Source organism: Humulus lupulus, chromosome 1 (genome assembly GCF_963169125.1).
Source record: "Humulus lupulus chromosome 1, drHumLupu1.1, whole genome shotgun sequence".
In the NCBI taxonomy this organism is placed as follows: domain Eukaryota; kingdom Viridiplantae; phylum Streptophyta; class Magnoliopsida; order Rosales; family Cannabaceae; genus Humulus; species Humulus lupulus.
The window spans coordinates 153,306,426-153,331,059 of NC_084793.1; the positions used below are offsets into that span (position 1 = coordinate 153,306,426).

Consider the following 24,634-nt stretch of genomic DNA (forward strand, 5'->3'; position numbering starts at 1 on the left):
AACACTTGTATGTTCTTTGCAGGCATTGATGCTGGTCTCTCATGTTTGTGATTGGTTTGTAGAGTGTACTTCTATGCTCTCCAACCTTCGTTCTGAGCTTGAAGCCATCCGCCAAGAGGAATTAGACCTTAGGCGCATTCTCAGCTTTAGGGATGCTGACATTGCCTCAAAGGACGAACAGATCAATACCCTTCGCAGTACTGCAGAGCTCAAACAGAAAGAAGTGGCCGAGTTGACTTCCAAGATAACCCAAATGGAGAGGGAACTTGCTGCTCGGCTCCAATAGTCTGAAGCTGAGAAAGAGAAGCTGATTGCCGACATGGATCAATTGCAGAAGGATTCTCTTGTCGAGAAGGAGCAAGAGATCAAAGCTGCTCGAGACAAGGCTCGAGAGGAGTATTTAGAGACGACCTTCTCTTGCTTTTATTTGATCTGGATGTCCAACAAAGATCTGAACTTGGATTTCCTTCCTGAGAAGACGCGAGCGAAAGAGCTTAGGAAGTGTCTGGCTCGCGAGGCTGCCGAGGCTCAGGGTAGTCTACCAGATGATACTCCTCATCCTAATTAGTCTTCTTGGTCTTTTATTCTGTTTTTCCTCTCCTGCCATTGGTGGGCACCTTGTACTTGACAGTATTTACATATAACATTTTATGCCTTTATGCCTTTTTGTTATGAGTACTCAGTGTATTGATTGAAATTTTTTATTTCCAATGCTTACTAAGTATATCAACTCACAACCCTCATTGGTTCAGGTATCAGTATACTCTGAACACATGTATATTGCGTGCCATACTAACCTTACTCTTTTACGTTTTTCATGCTAACAACCATGGCAATGTGAGTAGTATAGTACTTCCCCAAGTACCATGAGCAAAACGGTCAGGTCGACCACCCAATGGGTGATAGGCCGACCACCCTATAGGGTTGATGGACTAGCCGACCACCTTATAAGGGACATGGCTAGGAGTCTTCATACCAATGCCTTTTTTGTTTTTATTTTTTGCACTTTCAGAACATATGTTGAACAAATGTCCTAGAAAAACTTGAGCTTGCTTAGTACTTAAGGTCATGCCCTCATTGCTTGTGTATAACCCGACCAGTATGCACTATATGCCCCCCAAGTGATCATGGGTTTAAAAGCCTTGGTCACTTGCTACTTGACCATGCCTTGCTTCGAGCATTTAGACACATAGTACTATCATTTTCACCCAATGATGCAAGCAGCAAATGCTTGTCCCTCATTGGTAGTCGGGTGATGGTTTTATACTCCATAGTAATGATACCTATACACAGATGCATATTGTGTAGGAAGTGTCGATCACGATTTACGTAATCTCTCATGTACTCGTTATAATGATTGTAGACAAAAATGTCTTAGTTGGACCAACCGGGTCTAGATGGGTTAATCGAGCCTGTAACGAGTCTTAGATCAAATTATCGATTGGTCCCTTAAGAAAAAAATTCGATTATGATCCAATAATGGCGACTGGTCCTCGGACCAGTCTCTTATTTTTTGATCGTATGGTCTGATAGGTTCCTCAAGAACCAGGATCGAACATGATCAAATAAGTTGGCGACAAGGTCCTCAGACCAGTCTCTCATTTGGATCTTATGGGTCGATAGATTCCTCAAGAACCAAGATCGAACATGATCCATATTTTGGCAACAAGGTCCTAGGACTAGTATCTTGTTTGGATCTTATGGGTCGATAGGTCCCTCAAGGACCAAGATCGAACATGATCCATATTTTGGCGACAAGGTCCTAGGATCAGTCTCTTGTTTGGATCTTATGGGTCGATAGGTCCTTCAAGGACCGAGATCGAACATGATCCATATTTTGGCGACAAGGTCCTAGGACCAGTCTCTTGTTTGGATCTTATGGGTCGATAGGTCCCTCAAGAACCAAGATCGAACATGATCGGTATTTTGTGCGACAAGGTCCTAGGACCAGTCTCTTATTTGGATCTTATGGGTCGATAGGTCCCTCAAGGACCAAGATCGAACATGATCCGTCTTCTGGTCACAAGGTTCTCAGACCTGTTTCTTGTTGAATGCAATTTACAAAGCTAAGAGAAACTTTAAGAAATAAATTCATTCATTGAAGCACAACGACTGTTACATAGATAATTTGGAAAATATTACATTTGCAAATTGAAACTTGTGTTGCTGCTGAAAAGCTTCACTGATAGTATAGGCGGAGGTGTTCGCCATTCCAGTAATTTTTTATTAGCTCTCCATTTAGTCGAGCTATCTTGTATGTCCCTGGTGGGATCACCTCCTCCACAAGGTATGGCCCTTCCCAGTTAGGTCCTAGTACCCCTGCTGTAGTGTCCTTAGTGTTCAGGAACACCCTCCTGAGTACTAAGTTCCCAACCTGAAATTTTCGATCTTTCACTCTGGAGTTGAAGTATCTGGCCACTTTTTGTTGATGTGCTGCTACTCTAAGACTTGCCTTTTCTTGTCTTTCTTTGATTAAATCGAGTGACTCTTCTATTAGTTGATGGTTCCTCCCCTGATCGTATGTCTCTCGTCTATGCGATGGGGGGGGGGGGGGGGGTGGGGGGTGAGTTCAACTGGAAACATGGCTTCATATCCAAACGCCAAAGAGAATGGCATATGTCTTGTCGCCGTTCATGTCATCGTCCGATGTGACCATAGGACCTCAGGAAGTAATTCTGGCCAGGCTCTTTTGGCTTGTTCAAGGCGTTTCTTTAGAGTGTCTTTGATAGTCTTGTTCACTGCTTCTACTTGGCCATTAGCTTGGGGGTGTGCTACCGAGGAAAAGCTCTTTGTAATTTCGTGCCTCGTACAAAATTCGGTGAACATATCACTGTCGAATTGAGTTCCATTGTCCGAGACTATCTTCCTCGGTAGGCCAAATCGACATATGATATTCTTCACCACAAAGTCTAAGACTTTCTTCGAGGTTATGGTGGCGAGCAGTTCTGCTTCAGTCCATTTGGTGAAGTAGTCCACAGCTATAACAACAAATTGGACTCCTCCCCTTCCCATGGGTAGCTTTCCGATTAGGTCGATTGTAATGCCCCGAATTCTCTGATGATGTTTAATGGCGGGATTAGTAGGCCGGGAGGGCCATACTTGTTTAATTATGCCATTAAATGATAAAATGCATATATATGTGAATTATATTATAATATGATGTTAAAATGCATGCATGTGGGTCCACGTTTTAACTACAAGGGTGTGATGGTAATTTGGCCTGTTGAGGGTATAATTGTATAATTGTATGCATGTCGATGATATGTGATGAGACCACATTATAATGTGGGTTGGTTCGAGCTATTCGGCATGAGACGATCTTGGAATATTGATTAGCGGTTTAGTCACAACAGGTTTAAGACCGGGGCTTGGGTTGAGTCTCGGGGTGATTTTAATGATTAGAGCGTTACCGGGTATTAAAGGGTAATGGGGTGTGAATTATTGGTGTTGGAGATTATCGAGAATAGCGGGAATTGGAGAGCGTTAATTATGATTAACGAGACAGGAGGAAAGTACCAAATATGCCCTTGGGAGCCTTTAGAAACTATTATTTGACCTAGGGGTAAAATGGAAATTTCACCCCTAGGATAGATATATTCAGTGTTGGCTGAAAGAAGATAGTAAAAACAGAGCAAGATTTTGAGTTCTCCCGTACCTTCTTCTCTTCACCTTTCTTTGTGATTTTTGAACCAATCTTGAGGATTCTAGCTTGGGAAGCAAGCCTTGGGAGTTTGGGAGTGTGTTCCTCCATTGAAGAGCATCATAAGCTGAGCTTTGGGTAAGTTTCTAACCATGGAATTCTCTGGTTTTCCCTGTTTTGCAGCTGAGATTTCTAGGATGAATTCTTGGTTTTGTTGGGAGTTCTAGGGTTCCCATGCTTGTGATATTTGGGGTGTGTTAGGATGGTTTTTGGGTTCATTTGGCATTAAGAATGGGATTTGGAAGCTTGGTAATCAGGTTAGAATCGAAGGAGTTGAAGAAGGTCGGTTCAGGGCAGTGCTGGTCTGGAGGTAGCGCTATAGTGCCCACCCTAGGGCGCTACAGCGCTCCTCAGGAGGGTTTTTGGCATGTTGGTGGTTCTGAGTATAGCACTGGGGTGCTAGGGGTTGAGCGCTGTAGCGCTACCCTGTTCCTTCTAAGTCCCGTTTTGAGTGTTTTTAAGGGTTTTTGACTTGGGGTTTCAATCCTTAAGGCCCGGGATCGAATCTACTCACCGTGCGGGCATGTTTCGAGGTCCTGAGAGTGGTGCTTAGGTTAAGACCCTATTTATGTGGATTCTCATTAATGGAGGTTATAATTGGTTGTGACTAGGTAACCGCTAAGGAACTAAAATATCGATCGTTCTCAGGGGTCGTCCTTATTATATTTCTTGCTCGAACCTGAGGTAAGAAAAATGCACCCTGTGTATATGTGACATGCGAGCTTGGTATTGAGGCATGTTGATTGATAAATGTGGACATGGATTGCATATTAAATGCTAGTGAATGTTAATTACCTGTATATGGCACTGACTAGTCAGGGACACTGACCTAAGAGTCAGGAATGGCATAGCGTCAAGAACATCGAGCCAAATGAAGATTGGATCTAATCGATATCAGTGTTGAATGGCTCTAAGGCATTAACACTGGACCGACCCTAAGGTCGATGAACTTATAAGCGCTTGGCTAGTCTGAGACTAGTTATACAGAGCCAGGGCATATGGCCCCGGTGACTGCTTGTCACATGGCTAGGGAACGCTGTTCCATAGTTATGACTCTAGAGTCATGAGGAAGGTTATGTTGGTGACTAATCACCATGCACCTATCCTGTTAAAGCTAGTGAGATACTCACTTATCTGTTAAGCCTGGTGATACTATCGTCACATGGTTAAAGAGTGCTGTTCCCACATTAACGACTTTTGCGATTGTCACCTATCTGTTTGGACTGTTGGTCCTGAATGATTATTACGATCATTGTTGATATTATATCATGCTTTTCTTGCTGGGCCTTGGCTCATGGGTGCTATGTGGTGCAGGTAAAGGGAAAGAGAAGCTCACCTAGCCTTGAGTGGAGAGCTTAGGTGGTGATGTGTACATATGCGGCCGCTTGACCACCACGGCCAAGGCGTTCTCAGAGGAACTAGGGGGTTTACCCTATTTTGTCGCTTAGGTCGGCGGGATTGTAAATTTGAAACTGTAATGACAATTTTATACTGAGAACAACTTGTAAATGTTTTAATTAGCTCTGCAGAGCAGTTTGTAATGAAGATATCCATTTCCTTTTTATTAGTTTTCCACCTTAACCTGATAATTACATTTAGAGCACGTTTTTGACCAAAGGACTCGGGTAGCGGGTCAAATTTCCGGTCCACCGTTCACCGTAACTGTTCTGGGGTAACTAGGGCATTACATCGATCCCCCATACAGCAAAGGGCCAAGGGCTCAACATTTGTGTTAATTCGTTAGGTGCTACTCGGGGTAACTTGGAGAACATCTGGCACTTGTGGCATCTTCTGACATACTCCATCGAGTCTTCATTCATCGTCGACCAAACGTATCCTTGTCTTAGGATCTTCTTTGATAGGCTCTGCCCTCCAGTGTGATCTCCACAAAACCCCTCGTGTACCTCGATCATTAACAGCTTTGACTAGTCGGGTGTAACATACCTTAGTAGTGGTAGGGAGTACCCTCGTCGGTACAGTACCCCTTCGACTATCATATAACGTGCAACTTGTCTCACCAACTTCCTTGCTTTGTTCTGATCGCCAGGTACTACTCTTTGGTTGAGATAGTTAATAATAGGGGTCATCCATGTATCTCCTAACTCAACAGGTAGTGCCTCATGCTCGATTATGCTCATTTTTGCCAATTATTCGACGCGAACAACATTTAAGGTGCCTACGTCTTTGACACTGGCAAGCTTGGCTAAGGCATTGGCATTGGCGTTCTGCTCTCTTGGGACTTGTACAATTGAGTATTTCTTGAGCTGTGCCAATAAGTCCTTCACCTTGTTTAGGACTGCACCATCCTAAGTCCCTTGGATTGATACTCCCCCAGTACTTGGTACACCACTAGCTGGGAATCGCTGAATATCTCCAGGGACTGTGCATGTACATCCCGAGACAAGCGTAATCTAGGTAATAATGCCTCGTACTCAGCCTTGTTGTTTGAGGCGTTGAATCCAAATTTGAGAGCGCAATGGATTCGATGATTCTCTGGAGTAATCAATATGATTCCTGCGCCTAGGTTATGCTCATTGGATGCTCCGTCAACATATAGCTTCCATACAGGAGTATCTCCTTCCTTCTTGATATCTCCACTCTCCGATTGGTAGGAAGGGTCTTCAAGGTTGGTGCCTTCGACTATGAAGTTCGCCAATGCTTGTCCATTTATCGCCGTCCTTGAATGATAAGTGATATCAAACTGTCCCAGTTCCATCGCCCACTTGAGTAGCAGTCCTGAGGCTTCTGGTTTCTAAAGTACCTGCCTCAATGGTTGATCGGTTAGGACTTGGATCGAGTGAGCTTGGAAATATGAACGTAGATTCCGAGAGGCAATTACTAAACATTAGGCTAGTTTTTCAAGAGGGGGACATCTAGACTCTGCACCTACTAGCCTTTTACTGATATAGTATACAGGGTGTTGTACTCTGTTCTCTTCCTTTATCAAAGCAACACTGATTGCATGTTCAATGATTGCCAAATAGATGAATAATACTTCACCATCTATTGGCTTTGCTAGGACAGGAGGTTGGGCGAGGTGCTCCTTCAGGGCTTGGAAATCCTCCTCATACTCCTCGGTCCATTGGATCTTCTTGCTGCCCCTCAGTAAGTTAAAGAAAGGGATACACTTGTTCGTAGACTTTGATATGAACCTACCGAGGGCAACTACTCTCCCAGTTAAGCTTTGCACTTCTTTGATTGTGGTAGGTGACTTCATGTCGATCAATGCTTTGATATTTTCGGGGTTAGCCTCAATTCCACGTGAATTGACTATGTATCCGAGAAACTTACCAGAACCAACTCCAAACGAGCACTTTAGAGGGTTTAGCTTCATGCTATACTTTCTAAGTATTGCAAAGCATTCCTCCAAGTCTTGAACATGCCCTCCAGCTTCTTTGGACTTGACCAACATGTCATCGACGTATACCTGCATATTTTTGCCGATCAAATCTCGGAATATACCATTCACTAAATGCTGGTAGGTGGCTCCTGCATTCTTCAAGCCGAATGGCATCACCTTATAACAATACAATCCCTTGTCTGCCCGGAAGCTGGTATGCTCCTCGTCGGGAGGGTGCATACTTATTTGATTATACTCAGAATACGCATCCATGAATAAGAGTATTTCATGTCCTGCCGTTGCATCGACCAGTTGGTCTATTCTGGGTAATGGGAAGCAATCTTTGGGGCAGGCCTTGTTAAGATCTATGAAGTCCACACAGGTCCTCCACTTCCCGTTTGGTTTTGGGACCAACAGAAGGTTTGATACTCAATTAGGGTAGTAGGCTTCCCTTATAAAATCATTTTCCCTGAGCTGCTCGACCTCCTACTTCAGGGCTTGAGATCTGTCTTTGTCAAGCAGTCTCATTTTTTGTTGCACTGGTGGGTAGTTCTTGTCTATATTGAGGACATGACTTATTACGGATGGAGAAATTCCAACCATGTCCTTATGTGACCAGGCAAAGATGTCCTGGTTTATCTTCAAAAATTCCACCAATCGTGCTTTAGTTTCCACCATTAACTCTTTCCCGATTTTGATTACCCTAGTCGGGTCCTCCTCATCTAGTAGAACTTTGTCAAGATCTTCGACTGGTTCTTCCCCCATGACGTCATCCCCAAAGCGAGGATCGATGTCATTTCTCTCGCTTTGGGAAACTTGCTATAATAACAAATCTTCGTTAAAAGGAGCCCTCGGCTCCAGTAGAATGTTTCTCTCAATGTCAACCTCCATGTTGACAACCTCATCGGTTCCTTTACCATCTTCGCAGTAGGTTACTATCATGTTGTTTACGCATGGTCCTTTCTTTGCCTTGGCTACTGACGCATTATAACATTCTAGTGCCTCCCTTTGGTTACCCTGTACGCATCCTTGCCCTGCGCTGGTGGGAAACTTCAAAGATAGATGCCAGATAGACACTGTTGCGTGTAATGCCATCAGGAGGGATTTCCCGAGCACTACATTGTAAGCTGATGAGCAATCTACCACCAGGAACTCTGTCATCACAGTCTTGTGCCTGGGGGAATCCCCCACTATGACCGATAGTTTGATAGTTCCTGCTGGTGTTAGGAATTCTCCCGTGAAACCATTTATCACTTGGGAGCACGGTGTCAGGTCCTTGACCGTGAGCTTCATCTTCTCGAGGGATGATTTGTAGATGATATCTACCGAGCTTCCCGTATCCACCAAGCATCTCTTCACTCGGGCATTGGCGATTTGAATGGTAAGGACTAGAGGGTCACTGTGGGGGTACCTCACGTGCCTGGCGTCATCCTCTGTAAAAGTGAGAGTTTCACTTTCATACTTTGGATTTTTTGGAGATCGCTCCTCGACTGCCATACACTGGGAAGACTCCGCTACCTCATGTCTGAGGGTCCTTGCATATTGCTCCCGAGCATTGTTACTGTTGCCTGCTATGTGGGGCCCTCCACATATGGTGTCCAATGTGAAGTCTACAGCTGCCTGCTCCAGTGGTGGACTCCTTTGCCTTTAGAATTTTGGATTCCTGCTCGGGGTCTTGGTCTTGCCTCGGTACCTCGAGAGTTTTCTTGATCGGAGAAGAAATTCTATCTCATCCTTCAATTGTTTGCACTCGTTTGTGTCGTGCCCATAATCATTATGGAAGTGATAAAACTTATTCTTGTCCTTCTTTCCTTCTGGGCGCAAGGGTGGTGGCTTTCGGTACGGTACCTCCTGGTATGTTGCCAAGTAAATCTCAGTCCTTGATGTTGTCAAGATGGTATAATTGGTGAACCTGGGCTGGTAGGGTTGATGCTTAGCTTGTTTGTCGGCGGGTGCTGACTTAGCTTTCTTCTCTCCACCCTGCTCAGCCCCTGAGGTATTCCTCTTCTTTCCATTGCCCCCACTGCCGCCCTGAGGGTTCGCGCCGTTTTTATCCGTATTAATAGAGGTCGGATGGTTTATGCATTTTTCTTCCTTCATGATAGCATCATCTAGCTTCATGTATTTGTCGGCTCGGTCTAAGAACTCTTGCAAGGTATTGATAGGGTTCCGATGTATACTATCCCACAAGGGACTTCGATAGGTTATTCCTGCCAAGATGGCAACGAAGTTCCCTTCATCTCCTACCGTGGCTGCTCGGTTTGCCTCTCTCATGAATTTTTGAATGTATTCTTTTAGGGACTCATCTTTCCATTGCTTGATGTCAGCTAGCTGATTGGCATAAACCGGTTAAATCCGCCCGACACTAAAGACTTTGCAAAATTCCTTCCTGAACTGCTCCTAGGAAGTGATGGATCCAGGTTTGAATTTCCAATACCATTCATGAGCTGAGTCAGAGATAGTGGTAGGGAATACCCTGCACCTATAATCATGCTCCTCACCGAGTAACTCCATCTGATCCTCAAACTTCCCAATATGTCGTACTGGGTCCTCCTTCCCAGTGTATGTTGGGAGTTTCAGGGTCTTGTATTTCAGTGGTGGTTGAGAAGCTTGGATATTAGCACTGAAGGGACTCCCACTTCTATGTGCCAACTCGATGTTGGAAGGTTTCTTTGTCAGACCTTGGACAACCATGACTAGTGCATCTATTTGAGCCTGTACTGCTGGTGGGATCGCTGCCCCAGGTGGGGTAGAGGTTCCTGGTACCCCCTCTTAAGCGCTGGTCTACCTATTGATGACCTCCCTCAATCCTAAGGTTGTGCATCTTTCCCCAGCCTATCGAACACAGTGTTGGTATTATTCATCGGTTCTTTTCCCTTGCGGGTGTAGGGGTGGTAGGTCTGTATTGCCCCTATCGGTGCGACCCAACCCCCTAGCCTCTCCTCCTACATGACTTTGAGACTTAGATCGACCATTTCCATTCCTGTCACGCCTCTTAGATGTTTGACCCTCATCTCCGGCGTTGTTTCATCGGTCCCCCTGGGAGGGGGCCTTCGGGTTGGTAATACTTCTACTCGTAGATGGAGTGTTATTCTTCTTAGTCATGGGGGAGGCAGTCTTGGACTGTGCCTCTTGGGAAAGTGGTTCTGAGAGTGTCCTTGGGGTCCTACTCCTCCCCTGGGACTCCCTGTTATTGTGATCTCGCATTCATGTTGCTTTGGCCCGAGCCTCCTTCATTGCCTGAGCAGCAGCTTCAGTGTTAGCTCAGGCTGACTGAGTAGCCACCTCTAAGGCCACAACAGCCTCCTGGTGCCTCTGCTCAGCCTCCTGTTCCCTCTGGATCATCCTCTGGACCTGTTCATCGATCTCCCATCATTGTTGTTCCATAGTCACCCTCTGAAGGGCAATTTCTGCAGTAAAGGCCTCCTGCCTCGCCAGAAATTGCGCCATCTCCTCTTGGTGAGCGTCCTGTGGATCTTCTACCTTAGGTTGATCTCCAACCTCCACCTGAGGTTTGTTAATGGGATCTATAGGATCCTGGGTGGTGGAATCCCTGGGAGCAGTCTTCTTGGTCAGACTGGGTTTTGGAGGCATCGTAAAAATGACGAAAGTGTATTTGTGGATTTTGTACTCTCAATGAAAGCACCAAAATGTTGACCTGTGAAATTGGCCAACGGTTGTATGTACAATATACGACACCTTTTGAATGGAATAAGTAATATAAATGACAAAATACGATTATCTTAAGTAAACACATAGAAATTTATAGTGGTTCAGGCCTGTTCTGATGAACAGTAATAACCTAATCCACTTAGTCTTTAGTATTGAGTTACTCGACAATTACAAGTATGAACTCAGTAATTCACTTCTCAGAAGAGTTTTTCTAGTCCAAAAAAGATAGTCCGAAAAAAAATCCCCTTTATGAAGCCCTGGGTTCTTTATTTATAGTACCCAGGAGCTGTTACACGATCAATCGTACTAGAGATCATGGTTTGGTACACGATCGTTGTGAGTGGAGATACGTGTCACCTTCCCACGATTATGAGATCGTGGGTCTTCTCTTGTTTCTATAGATCGTGGTGGATAATGCACGATAGAAATGTTTGGGAGATATTAGGTCTCTGTTGGTATGTCAGGCTTAGGTGCTAGGCCCGATGACCAAAGTTTGGGTGCTGGACTTGTGACCTTCTGGGTGCTGGGCCTGTTGATCTTCTGGGTGCTAGGCCTGTTGATCTTAGTTTTAATGAGAGTAATTATTCTAAGTGAAGTGTACCTGGGGGTTTAGGCCAACCATCCTATGGAGGATAGGGTCAGGCCGACCACCCCTAATGTCCTTTGGCATATTGGGCCGACCACCCCTAGGGGGTACAAGGCTTGCTTGGGCTGACCACCCCTAGGGGTATAGAGCCTGCTTGGGCCGACCACCCCTAGGGGGTATAGGGCCTGCTTGGATCGACCACCCCTAGGGTGTATAGGGCCTGCTTGGGCCAACCACTCCTAGGAGGTATAGGCTCGGTCGACTTTCCTATAAGTCTTGGACCTATCTTTTTTGCCCGTCGGTCTCTTCTCAATACTTTATCATTTTTCCATGATTGGTGATGTCACATGTCACATTCTCATTTGCCACATCATCTTGTATTTTTGAGGGATAACACACATATTAAACATAAACAATAGGGTCGCGCTCTGCAATACAAACAATAGGGTCATGCCCTACTCTACGGGTACAACAATTTTCTTACCTGTGTCCTGAGCTATCTGAGTACCGCATTCCCAAGCACAATCCTCTAACCCGAGCCTCATTGAGTCACAACGCATTCATAATAACCATCCATCAAACCTTAAACCAATAAATAACTTCAGAATATTAATCTAGCCTCCAGGACCTTGGATTCCACTAAACCGGGTAGTAGAAACTTTCCCAAGGCTTAACATTTGGGTTCCCAAGCTTAAACCCTCAAATTGCCAACATTTCACATTTGAGCTGCGACCTAGGCCCTTAAGAGCCACGACACGCCCAAGTCAAAGGCAAAACCCACCTCTGCTGAAGGACACAGGTTGCGATGCGCTATACCTTGAGCCGAGATGCCTGATGAACATGGCCGCAGCTTGAGCCCCAAAACCCATAAATCCCATGCATTTTTACGAGCTAACCTCCTTGAAATTCAATCTAAACATACCCTTATGTCAGAGTTGAGCCCCACAATCACTCTACTACACTTTAAGCAGTGCTAGTAATCCAGAATGCTAGCTAACCCACCCCAATTCAGGCCAAATTCAATCTTAAGTCTAGAACTTAACTAAGCTTCATTCTCAACAGAATTTACCAACAAACCATGAAAGTAACGTTACCTCAGTGAAGATTCCGAGCTTAGACTAGCTTTCCAACACCCTTAGCGTCTCTTCCCCAAGTTCCCAGCTTTAGATTCTAAGTTTCCCTTCAATTCTACCCAAAGTTCTCTAAGTCACAAAGATAGGGAAAGAGAGAACTGAGAGGGAGAGTGTGGAAAGGCTAAGAAAGTTCCAAAACATTCTAGTATGCTGCTGATTGAGTCTATCCTAGCTGCCTAATGACCAAAATGCCACTATGTCTGTCCTCAATCTTTTAATGCCACCAAGGGCAATCCCATCATTTGCCACATCCCACTAAGTCCTTGAGTATTCCTATAAATCCCCATTTAATCCCAACATGTCCAAATAATTGCTAAATTACTACCCATTACCCGGTATTTCCCGAACACATATTATATTCCCAAAATACCACTAGACTCCTCCCGAGCCGGGTATTCTACCCCGTTGTGACTATTTAGCTAAACCGTTCCCTAGGACCATATCAGATCGTGCATCATAGATATATCACCACCCCCTCGTGGTCTCAATCACAATATACACAAATATCACATTTATGCCCTCAACGGGCTAAAACTACAAATATGCCCCTAAAGCCAGATGGGGCCCACATGCATATTTAATTCACCTAAGCATGCATTTCCAATCACATAATCATTAAATTCACATATTAGCATAATTAAATCAATTATTTCCCTCTTGGCACGCTAATCAAGGCCCTAAACCTTATTAATAAATTTGAGACGCTTCAGGTAGCCCTCTCCAAAGGCACACAATCCTGAGTGAAGGAGTAAACTACATAAAGAAAAATCTCTCAATGGTAGCTTTCACACTAATAAAAATAAATTTGCTCTAATATGGGAGACAAATCTCTGCAATAGTCAAGTATGAGAGTTCATGTATCAAGTAAGAATAGAAAAGAGCAACAACAAGCCTACACCACACCAAGATATATGACTGTAAGAAGCAAGTTGAAGAAAGAATAACAAATTAAAATAGTCAAATTAGAAGATGAAATCTCAATTGATACTGCTTATTTTTAAATGTCACATGCTATCACTCAAACATAAAAACTCTTATTGACTTTCTCAAGCGAACAAAAGTTTGTGAACTCAAACTTAGTAAACAAATCAACAAGTTGACTTTCAGATGCAACATGAGTTAATGTAATGGTTTTAGACTCAACTAACTCATGAAGAAAGTTGTGGCAGATGTCGATGTGTTTGGTGCGAGAATGTTGGACAAGTTTTTTTGGAGAGATTAATGGCACTGATATTGTCGTAATAGATGGTCAATGTAATAGCCCACTACTCTAGACTTTTGGACCATTAATGAAACTATACATACAAACCTTAATAAAACTTACATTTGCGAAAATACCATAAATATATTAGAAACTTGTAAAGACAAAAGTTACTTTCATAAAATAAGTAGGATATGGGTACCCATTGTCTTTAAAACAAAACATAACTTAATGTAAAAAGGAGTTACATAGAAAGTGCGGAAAATACATGTAAAACCATAAAAAAGTAAAACAAGACTACATCCTCGAGAAATCGAACTCTCGACTCCTTGCCTCCATACACCATCGATACACATTCTCTAAGCGTCCACGAATCTTACCGCCTCTAAAGCTATTTTCCTGCACATAAAACAAAAAGGAATGAGCCTAATGCCCAGCAAGGAAAATCTAACACATAGTCATAAACATAAAATTTCATAATAAACATAAAGACATATCATAACACTTATTACATACACTTATTATAATGGCCATTATTACTTGGGGTCCCATAGACTAAACAAGTCATATGCCCATGAGATTAGTGGGGTCCTACTAGCTAAGTAGGTCATATGCCAATAATCTTTTTGGGGTCTTGTTAGTCATATGGGTCATATGCCCAAGCCTACAAACATACACATTTCATAACATATCACATAAGATAACACAAGCATAAAACATATAGATTCTATCCTATTTTCCTTACCAAAGTTACCGGGATAAGAGGACAGCGTTGGGAATTTTTGGAACACTCCTAAAACCATATATAATAGGGTGAGTCTAATGAAGAAAAGGAGATGAAATGAAAGGAATGGAAAGACTAAACCATTGAAAGTCACACTTACCAAAACTTATGTGCTCAAGAACTTAGATTCCCTAACCAAAATAAGAATGAGGTTAGAAGACTGAGTAGAAGACTAAGAGCAGGGAAACATAACATAAAACCAATGAACTAGAGTGTGTTGAATACCTTGAGGACTTGTAGATCAATCTAACCCTCGAACCGAAATACTATGAAATCTTACTTCCCAAAGTGTTTGATAAGCTTAAGATGATTAAGCTTATGATTTCCCCACCCAAGTGTTTAACTCTCACACTCTCCTAGCACTTGCAGCTTCTGAACTTAGAGTAAAAGGTGAATAATGGCTAGGTACTAGGTCCTATTTATAGAGTTTGGGAATGAAGGAATCTTAATTTTACTTGAATAAAAATAATAGCTTTTTAGGTGAAAATAATTTGAATAATCGTTCAGCAGAGGCTGAAGACTCGTTCAAAAGATGCTGGACTTATGAAGAAGTTGAATGGCTGAAAGAAAAAAAGAATTCAAAAACATTTGAATTATGCTGAAGGAGGCGATATATCGCCCCCTGTAGGTGATATATCGCCTGGGCCAGTATGCCCGAGGCGACCGTGCATCGTTTCGTGTTTTCCGTATCTACGTGCTGCGATATATCGCCCCCTATAGCTGCGATATATCGGCACACGCTGAATATTTAAACACGAAATTACACATTTTTAGCTAAGTTTGAATGGAGTAAACAACCTTGACTAAGCCCTCAACGTATTCAAAGCTGCTGACTGACCTTATATCATTCAAACTTTACTCCTTATTAAATTTAATCCTCAAAATACTTAATTCTTAATCATCCATTCATAACATGTGCTTAAAATCCTATTGGTCCTCATCTAAACCTTATAGTATAACAAATATTATCCTTAATATCAGTCATATAATCAAACCTTAGGTTATACTTAATATTCTTAAACTATAGGTTAAACTTAGAAAATCTATAAGTACTACTATGAGTGTCCAAATAATTCCCGGTCTGAACCAAAAATCCACAGTTACAAAGATAATACTATATATACTATAATACTACTATCTAATTAGCTAAGTAAAGTTCTTGGACTCTACAGTCAAGGTGTTAAGGTAGAGACCATAATCACGCAACATTTGTTTCATCCAAAGGAGTTGAGTGCAACAACTTTCGGCAGCAATGTATTCAACTTCGACAATGGAGAGTGGGATGGAATTTTTCTTTTTACTGTGCCATGAAATAAGGTTGTTTCCCACATTGAAGCACCCACCTGAAGTACTTTTCTTATCATCAAGGTTACCTGCCCAATCAGAGTCATTAAAACCAACCAATGAAAGATTAGTATCACATGAGTACCAAAGACCAAAGTCAGTGGTACCAACCAAATATTTAAGAATTCGTTTCACAGCAGTGAGATGCAATCCAGTGGGGGCAGATTGATATCTAACACATACCCCAACACTGAAACAAATATCAGGACGACTTGCAGTAATGTAAAGTAAATTGCCTATCATAGTTCTATACAGTGTTGCATCAACCTTTTTACTTGTCTCGTCCCTGATCAATTTGGCAGTGGTGTCCATTGGAGTGCGAGCATGTTTTGAATTCTAAACCAAACTTTTGAGCATATTTTGATTGAGACAAGAAAATGGCATTAGCAAGTTGTTTAATTTATAAACCAAGGAAGTAGCTTAGTTCACCAACCATTTTCATTTCAAATTCCTTAGTCATTATTTGAACAAAAAAGTGGGTGTGTGCATCACAAGTGGATCCAAATACTATGTCATCAACATAAATTTGGGCACAAACAATACCAGGATTCATAGGTTTAATAAACAATGTTTGTCAGCATTACCTTTAGTATAGCCATTTTCAAACAAGTGGTGAGATGATCATACCATGCCCGAGGAGCTTTCTTGAGCCCATACAACGCCTTATTCAACATGTAGACATGGTATCCATGATGAGGGTTCTCAAACCCAGGAGGTTGAGACACATACGCCTCTTCCACAAGTATGTCGTTAGAAAAAGCACTCTTGACATCCATTTGGTACAACTTGAACTTCATGAAATACGCCACAGCTAACAAAAATCTTATGGATTCAAATCTAGCAACTGGAGCAAATGTTTCCTCAAAATCCATTCCCTTAATCTAAGTATACCCCTAAGCTACTAGTCTTGCCTTATTATGCACAACATTTCCCAAGTATTCAGTCTTATTTCTGAATATCCACTTAGTACCAATGATGTTGGCACCCAAAGGACGCGGAAAAGAGTCCACACTTCATTTCTTTCAAATTGTTGAAGCTCATCTTGCATGGAAGATATCCAGTGCTAATCTTTAAGGGCTTCCTTGACTGATTTTGGCTCCATTGAAAAAGGATGACAAGCATTAGCAATCTTATTAGCTAGTTTCTTTCGAGTTACCATTACCTCATTTGGATTTCCAACAATGGAGGATAGAGGATGAACTTTGGGAATCCATGTGGGTGGTCCCTTTTTCTGATGAATTCCAATATCAGAGGGGACAACATTTTCTTGAATGGAAGACACATTTGAAGTTTCAGAGGTTTCAGTGGTAGCAACAATTTCCTCGATTTTAGATTTGCTTGATTCATCTATAATTTTTGTTGCAACAGGAAAAATTGATGTATTGACAAAAGTGTGGATTTCTTCTTCTTCTTCTGAGTAACTTACAAAGTCTTCCAAGTCACTAAACACAACATTGATGGATTCCATAACTGTGTGAGTTCTCATGTTGTAGATTCTGTAAGCACGACTCTTGGTAGAGTACCCCAAGAACACTCCTTCATCACTCTTGGCATCAAACTTGCCAAGCTATTCTCTATCATTAAGAATGTAGCACTTGCAATCGAACACATGAAGATAAGCCAAATTTGGAATTCTGCCTTTCCATAGCCTTTACATAAAAACCAAAGTTAAATGGTACCCTTTAACTTTAGTTTTTAAATACTTTTAACTTCAGTTAATATCTCCACGAGATCCGAAGAATAACAAGAGAAAAACCGAAGTTAAAGCCTATTTTTGTAGTTGTGCCTCTCACGAGGTAGCTCTTCAAAGCGAGGGTGCCAAAACTGAGTCCTTCTATTGTGTGAGTCTATGTGATCTAATATTGCAAGAGTAGACTCAATAGAACCGGGACTTTCATTTTGAGACAAAAGGAGGAGTTCATCAAGATTATCGAAGTTGCTTCACAACTGAACCTCCTCGGGAATTAAAGTGTCAATCATGAATATTTGATAACATTCATCATCTTCTTAGGGTTGTTTCTCGATGTGGAAGATAAGAGTCATGTTTCCAAACAATATCTTCATTAGGCCATTCCGACAATTGATCAAAGCATTTGCAGTAGCAAGGAATGGTCTTCCGAGGATAATAGGAATTTTTGACTCCATGTTTACCACAGATTGTGTATCAAGAGTAAGAAAGTCCATGGGGTAATATAATTTTTTAATTTGAACTAAAACATCCTCAACAATACCCCTAGGCTTTTTGGTGGAACGATCAACAAGTTGTTGCACAACAGATGTTGGCTTCATTTCTCCAAGACCGAGTTGCGAGTATACAGAGTAAGGCATGAGATTTACACTCGCGCCAAGATCAAGTAAGGCTTGGCTGATTTCATGGGTCCCAATTTGGCAAGAAATGGTGGGATAACTAGGATCTTTGTATTTCGGCGGTGTCTTTTGTTCAATCACCGCTCTCACTTGCTCAGTCAAGAAAGCAATCTTCTTGACATGGTGCTTTCTTTTTGCAGTGCATAGATCCTTGATGATTTTGGCATAAGCCGACACTTATTTTATGATGTGAAGCAAAGGAAGATTAATCTTCACTTGTGTCAAGTGTTCAAGGATTTCAACTTGATTATCAGGAAGTTTCCCAACAGGTTTCAAAGCCTGGGGAAATGGTACTTTTGGAGAGGCATTGAGCAGTGGATTTTCAGGAATAACTTTTGGAGTACTGAGAGAGTTAGATTTTATGGGTGGGTCTTGCAAAGTCTTACTGCTTCTAGTCTTGATGGCATTTACTTCCTTGACATTTTGATCATTAGAATTTGAAGATTGGGCCATGTGTTGGCCTTGCACATTGAATTTTGGTTGGGAAGGAAATTTGCCTTTTTTCAGAATGGCCAAGGATTTAGTCAATTTTGAGAATTGACATTTCGTTTCCTTGATTTCTTCCATCATTTGGTGATTCAGTTTGGATTGTTCCTCTATGAATGCATGAAGAGTATTCTCCAGAGAATTTTGTTGTGGATGAGCATTGTATTGAGGTGCAGAATACGCATTTGATGGTTGAACTTGTTGCTCATTTCTCCATTGGTCCCCAGACGATTGAGCTTGGTTGGAATCTCTCCAACTGAAATTTGGGTGGTTTCTCCAACCAGGGTTGTACGTATGGGAGAATGGCTTGTTATATGACCCTAAGGCTTTGCATTGATCCTCATAAACCCCCCTCATTTCATTCAAAGCTAAGCAGTCCTTAGCTAAATGCTCCGTCCCTCCATAAACAAAACAAGGTTCTTGTGGTTCCGCTTGAGCAATCATGTGCAGTTTTTGGCCATTTTTTGTCATTAAGACCTCAAATTCCTTTTTCAAAGCTTCGAATTGGGCCTTAATACTATCCTCTTCTCGAAGTTGATATATCCCAGATGGTTTGTGTCGGTTGGTGCTATCAGTAGCACTTGGACCAGTCCAGGTGTGAGATTTTTTCGCGGTTTCTTCAAGATATTCCAAAGCATTGTCTGGCTCTTTTTTTGAGGAATTCACCATTGCATAGCATTTCTACAAACTGGCGTTCACGACTCGTGAGGCCTTCATAGAAGTAACTGACCAAACGACAGTTCTCATAGCCATGGTGTGGGCACTTATTCAACAGATCCTTGAATCTTTCTCAAACTTGATAGAACATTTCATTGTCCTTTTGGGAAAATGTGGAAAATTTTCATTTTAGAGTGTTGGTCTTGTGGTTGGGGAAGTGTTTCAGAAATAAGGATTTGGTCATTTCCTCCCATGTTCCAATAGACCTAGGTCTCAAAGAGTATAATCAACTTTTGGCTTTGTCCTTCAAGGAGATGGGGAAGAACTTTAGTCGCACAGAATCAACATTTTCGGCTCAGTTATAGAACGTGGCTACTACCTCCTCAAATTATCTAATATGCACGTATGGGATTTTATTTTCCATTCCATGAAATAAGGGCAAGAGTTGAATCATGACAGGTTTAAAGTCTAATGCTGTCATACTAGGAGGGAAGATAATTCATGAAGGCGTGGAAGTGCGAGTAGAATAGAGGTAGTCGTTGAGAGTTCTTGGTTGGATTTCATCATTGCGAGCCATTGCAAATGGACTATTATCATCTAAGGTTTGTGGAGAAGTAGGATTGGTGGAAGGAGTTCCGGCAGGAGTGGTGGAAGAATTGGAAGAAGTGTCACTAAAATTTTCGTGATGATTCATCCTCTCTCGGAAATCAGAATTAGATTTATTTTTATTTTTATTTTTATTTTTTTGATTATTTTTAGTTAAACTTCTTCCCAGGGAGATTTTGAGGGTTTAGGGTGATCTCCAATGCCTTAATAGAACTCCCCGAGGTTACTGAGTAAGTATGGTGGATCACAAGTTAAATCTTTTTGACCAAACAACCTTTAAGAAGAGTGAAATTACTTATTTTGACAGAACAAGCTTGGTTTTCTTATAGTAATAAGTTCAGCAATGTAATAGTGCAAATGTATATGCTCAAAATGTTCCTAGGCCGATTGGGAAGGTTGCCAAGGTACCGCTTTAGACCCATACTTGCCTAGACAGAACTCCCAGGGGTTCCCAGGTAAGTGTGAGGGGTAATGCTATCACAAACCTTATTCAACAACCAATCTTTCTAGACAGAACATTGTTGGTTTTTATCATTTGTAATATTACACAATTGTTCCCAATACTAAGCATTTTATGATTGAAATTTTATAAAATTTTATGTTGTTTTTTTTAAAAAACCCAAATTCTAAGGAAAACTGAGACAATGAAAAAGAAAAGCTTAAATAAGGTTTCTAAACCAACAAAATAATCAATCCAAAAATAAAATAAAGAAAATAGAATTGAAGTGAAGATAAAATAGCAAGCTTAATATTTTTTCAAATATTTATTAAACTAAAAAAATAGAAAAAAAAATTAAGAAAGAGAAATGAAATAGGAATTAACTAAAAAGAAAAAAAAATTATATATATTTATCTGATTCTCTTTTTGTAACCAAAAGAAAGGAAAACAAAATAAAAATAAATAAATATATATATTTACGTTTTTTTTTCGCAACTTTTTGTTTTTTGTTTATATATATATGAATATTTATATATATATATAATTTTTTTTACCGAAAGAGAAAAGAGATATAACTAAAAAAATTTGTTTTTTTGTTTTTTATTTAATAATATTCAAATTAACTAAAAATTAGGAAATAAAAAGAATACAACCCACAAATACAAGAATACTATGCTAACACAATATTCATACTAACAAAAATACAAATAAAGTTACAAACATTTTGGTAAAAATTTCACTAAAACTTTTGAAAACTACCTCCCCGGCAACACCACCAAAATTTGTTTAACGCCCAAATCGTGACAACCACTAAGTGGTAGTTGTAGTAAAATCGGGCGGTCGATCCACAAGGAGGTAACCTAAAACCAAAAGATTAGTAAAAATTAACACAAAAAGTTAGTAACATGAAATAAATAAAAATGTAAATGAAAAGAGATTTGAGATTTTGGTGTTGTCTTTTTGATGAAATGATAAAATGAGGCAAGTGAAATAAAAGTAATGTGTAATCAAGAGTTTGAGAAATAGAAAGGTTCCAAGAATCATCCATATGCTTGTTTGGTTACTTAGTTACTTGATTTACAAAAATACACAAGTAAATAGTTCACATCCCAACATTTACTTGGAAAATCTAACTTTAATGTCCATATTCTTTTCCAACAAGAGTCTATTTGAGTTATAAAGTTCATTTCTTTAGGAGCACAATATTAATCTTATGAAAAATCTAAAAATGACAAAATACCCAAGGGCAATAATGCAATATAGGATTGGACATAAAATTTTGTATCAATATTACTTTTACTAAGTAGAAGCACAACTCAAATGCATTATATTAAGAACATAGTAAATCAAAGTAGCAAAATAACATCACTAGCATATGGAATTATCCATAACCTTCTTAGGAAGATTAGGCCATTATGCTCATGATTCTCACAAAATTCTAGGAAGAAAATATGAGAAGAAAGTGAGTAGAAATTTTGCTATAGTTTCTTTACTCTAAAAATTACATACCCATGTGAAAGAAAGAGTCCCTATTTATAGAGGGAAAAAATGACTAAAATGAAATTAAACGACAAATGGGGTTTACACAATAAATCTGAATTATTAATAATAAAATATGATTTTGAAAAATCAAATCTTATTATTAATATTAACCTATATATATTTTTTTTATCAGAAGAAAAAGTATATTTCACTAAAACAAATAACAACCAACAGTTCTCAAAGTAAGACCCGCCAACATATTACAAATGCTGAATAAACTCACACAACCTCTTCTCAGTAGCTTTAAGTTTCGGCCTAACAAACCTTACCAATCTAGCTTTTAGACACATAGTAATCAAATAATTAATCTTCAAAACAGACATAGAATAACGATAAAAAATGCAATAGTTCCTATTTATCCAAATATAATAGACATCAGCAACAACCCATTGGTGAAGTCCTCTAGGTCTCCCATCCATCCAACACAGCCAATCAGAATAATGAGTAGGCCATATAACTGAACCTAACCAAGTACTAACCTGTTGTAGCACCTTCTATGAAAAAGAAATCTCAAAGAATAAATGGGAATGAGATTCAAGAGCTACATCACACACAGGGCACATACTAGAATCCAATTGAATATGGCAGTGAATCATGTTATCCCTAGTAAGCAAATGGCCTAAAACCGCATGCCATAGTATGAATCTGTGTTTTGGAATCGACAGGTTGCACCAGAACACCTTAGAAAAACTAGCTTTTTCCTTATGAAGCAGTTGATTGTACAGAAGAGAAGTATTTAGTTTGCCTTTAGTAACCAAAGCCAACAAAGTATCATGAGAGAAAGTATCTCTCAGATGAATGAGTTTCCTCCAATACCAACTCACATCTGACTGAATACCAACCTATATATTTTTGTGAATGATCAATTTTCCATTTTTCTAAAACACCAAAAAAATAAGCTCTAAAGCTCAAAATGGAAGGTTCAAGGCCCAATATGCAGAAATAAATGGGCTGATGGGTGGCTGGAATTTTGACCAAGTCGTGGCTAATAGAGGCGCACCACATGTCCAGGCTGGCTGAAGGAAAGGGGTAACCGAACCAAGTCAGGCGCGAGTCGTTGGGCTGGGGTGTGCGATACGTGGTGCTGTAGGAGCGCGCCAGGTGGTACGGGTCAGGTGGGCCTCTAGGCGGCTGGGCTAGGCTTCTTCTTCGGATTGGGCTTTGATTGCTAAGGAAAAACAACAATTACTCCTTAAAAATGCCATCTTTAATTAATTATTTTCCTTTTCCCCCCCTTTTTTTTTCTTTTGCTTTTATTAATGTCAAAATGCAACATACTTTATGAAATTAAATTAAAATTAATATTTTCCATTAAAAAAATATATATCGAAATATATTCAAGGAAATATTAATTAAAACTGAATTTAATTTAAACTTTAAGCTTAGTAAAATGCCATTTTTAAGCACTAATCACTCAGCCATATTCAATCCATTTATGTGGCCATGGGACCACCCAAGTGTGTACCACACTTGTTTCGTTCAGCCAAATATAGAGCCGGACAGGCGTAACTCACGCTCCAATCTTTTTTCAAGCTGCCATGGGGTCGTACTAGTGCGTACTGCACTTCCAGATATTAATAGACATATATTAAATACATAATTCATCTATGTAAAGCACAATTATTCACACTTAATCAAATAGTTTAAAACAGAGTTGTAGCCATGTTCAATCACAAGGGCTCAAGCCCTAATTTCAACAAGGGTGTAGTTTTCTTACCTCGAGTTCCGTGCGAATGACAATACGCCTCACGTACGATCCCGATCCTGAGCCTTGTGAAAATCTTGCCACATCATAAACATAATGTTATTAGGGATTGAATCCAAATCCCAAGCTTCACCCTAAACCCTATTCTTACAATTACTATTCTTGGTTAATGGGATGTTGGAAATGTCCCCCGAACCCTCCAAGTGGGCCCCCAAAATAGATTTATGGGACACCGAGCCTTACTCCCAAAATTCAGAAAAACACACATTTAGGGCACTTGGTGCAGTCGTGCCCACATAAATTTTGGGGTTTCTGGGGTACTGGAGCAGTTGCGTCAAAGACCACGAAATCCCAAATTTAAATCAAATACCACCTTTTTTGGGAAACTAGCGCAATCGCAATAGAACCTAGCGCAGTCATGCTAGATCTCCAGAAACCCAAAAATTGCCCAGAACATAAGTGTTCTTCCCCAATCTTCTAAGCTCGCAATTTCTATACCAAACCAGACCAAATTTCAACCCAAAACAAGTATTCTAGTAGGATTCCAACCACAAAACGTACCAAAAAGTTAGGCAACAAAAACCCAACAACAAAGCATCCCAAAAACATACTAACACATCAAGATTCAACATTTTGGATCTTGAGTTAAGGAGCTTACCCCAAATCCAAAAATACAATCTGAATTGTGGGCTTAAGATTGAGTTTTGAGCTTGATACAATCACCAAACGAGATTCCTCCAACAAAATCAACACCAACACCTCCTGTAAACCCTCAAATCATAAGAATTTCCTTTGACATCACTCAATCAAAAACACCACAGTTGGAAATGAAAAATAGGACAAAAATCTTACCTCATCTGAATATGAACTCCCCTTGATGAGAAATGCTCCTAGCTGTTGCTATTCCTCCTCTTGAATCCAAAATCCTTCCTAAATTCCTCAAAGTGCCAAAGACTCAACCTTATCTTCCAAGCTTCTAAGCTTAATTGTGTTCAAGAGAAAACTAACACTTAGCACATTTTCACTACTTTTGGTGTCAAAAACCACTTTGCCCCTCACAACAATACCCTTC

The 24,634-nt window shown here is 40.6% G+C and overlaps 1 non-coding gene across 1 annotated transcript; it reads left to right on the plus strand.

Moving 5' to 3' along the window:
* Positions 1-19,359: 19,359 nt before the first annotated feature.
* Positions 19,360-19,468, plus strand: LOC133813762 (small nucleolar RNA R71). The gene has a single exon (XR_009884761.1). It is a non-coding gene; the product is annotated as a small nucleolar RNA R71 (small nucleolar RNA).
* The last annotated feature ends 5,166 nt before the right edge of the window (positions 19,469-24,634 follow it).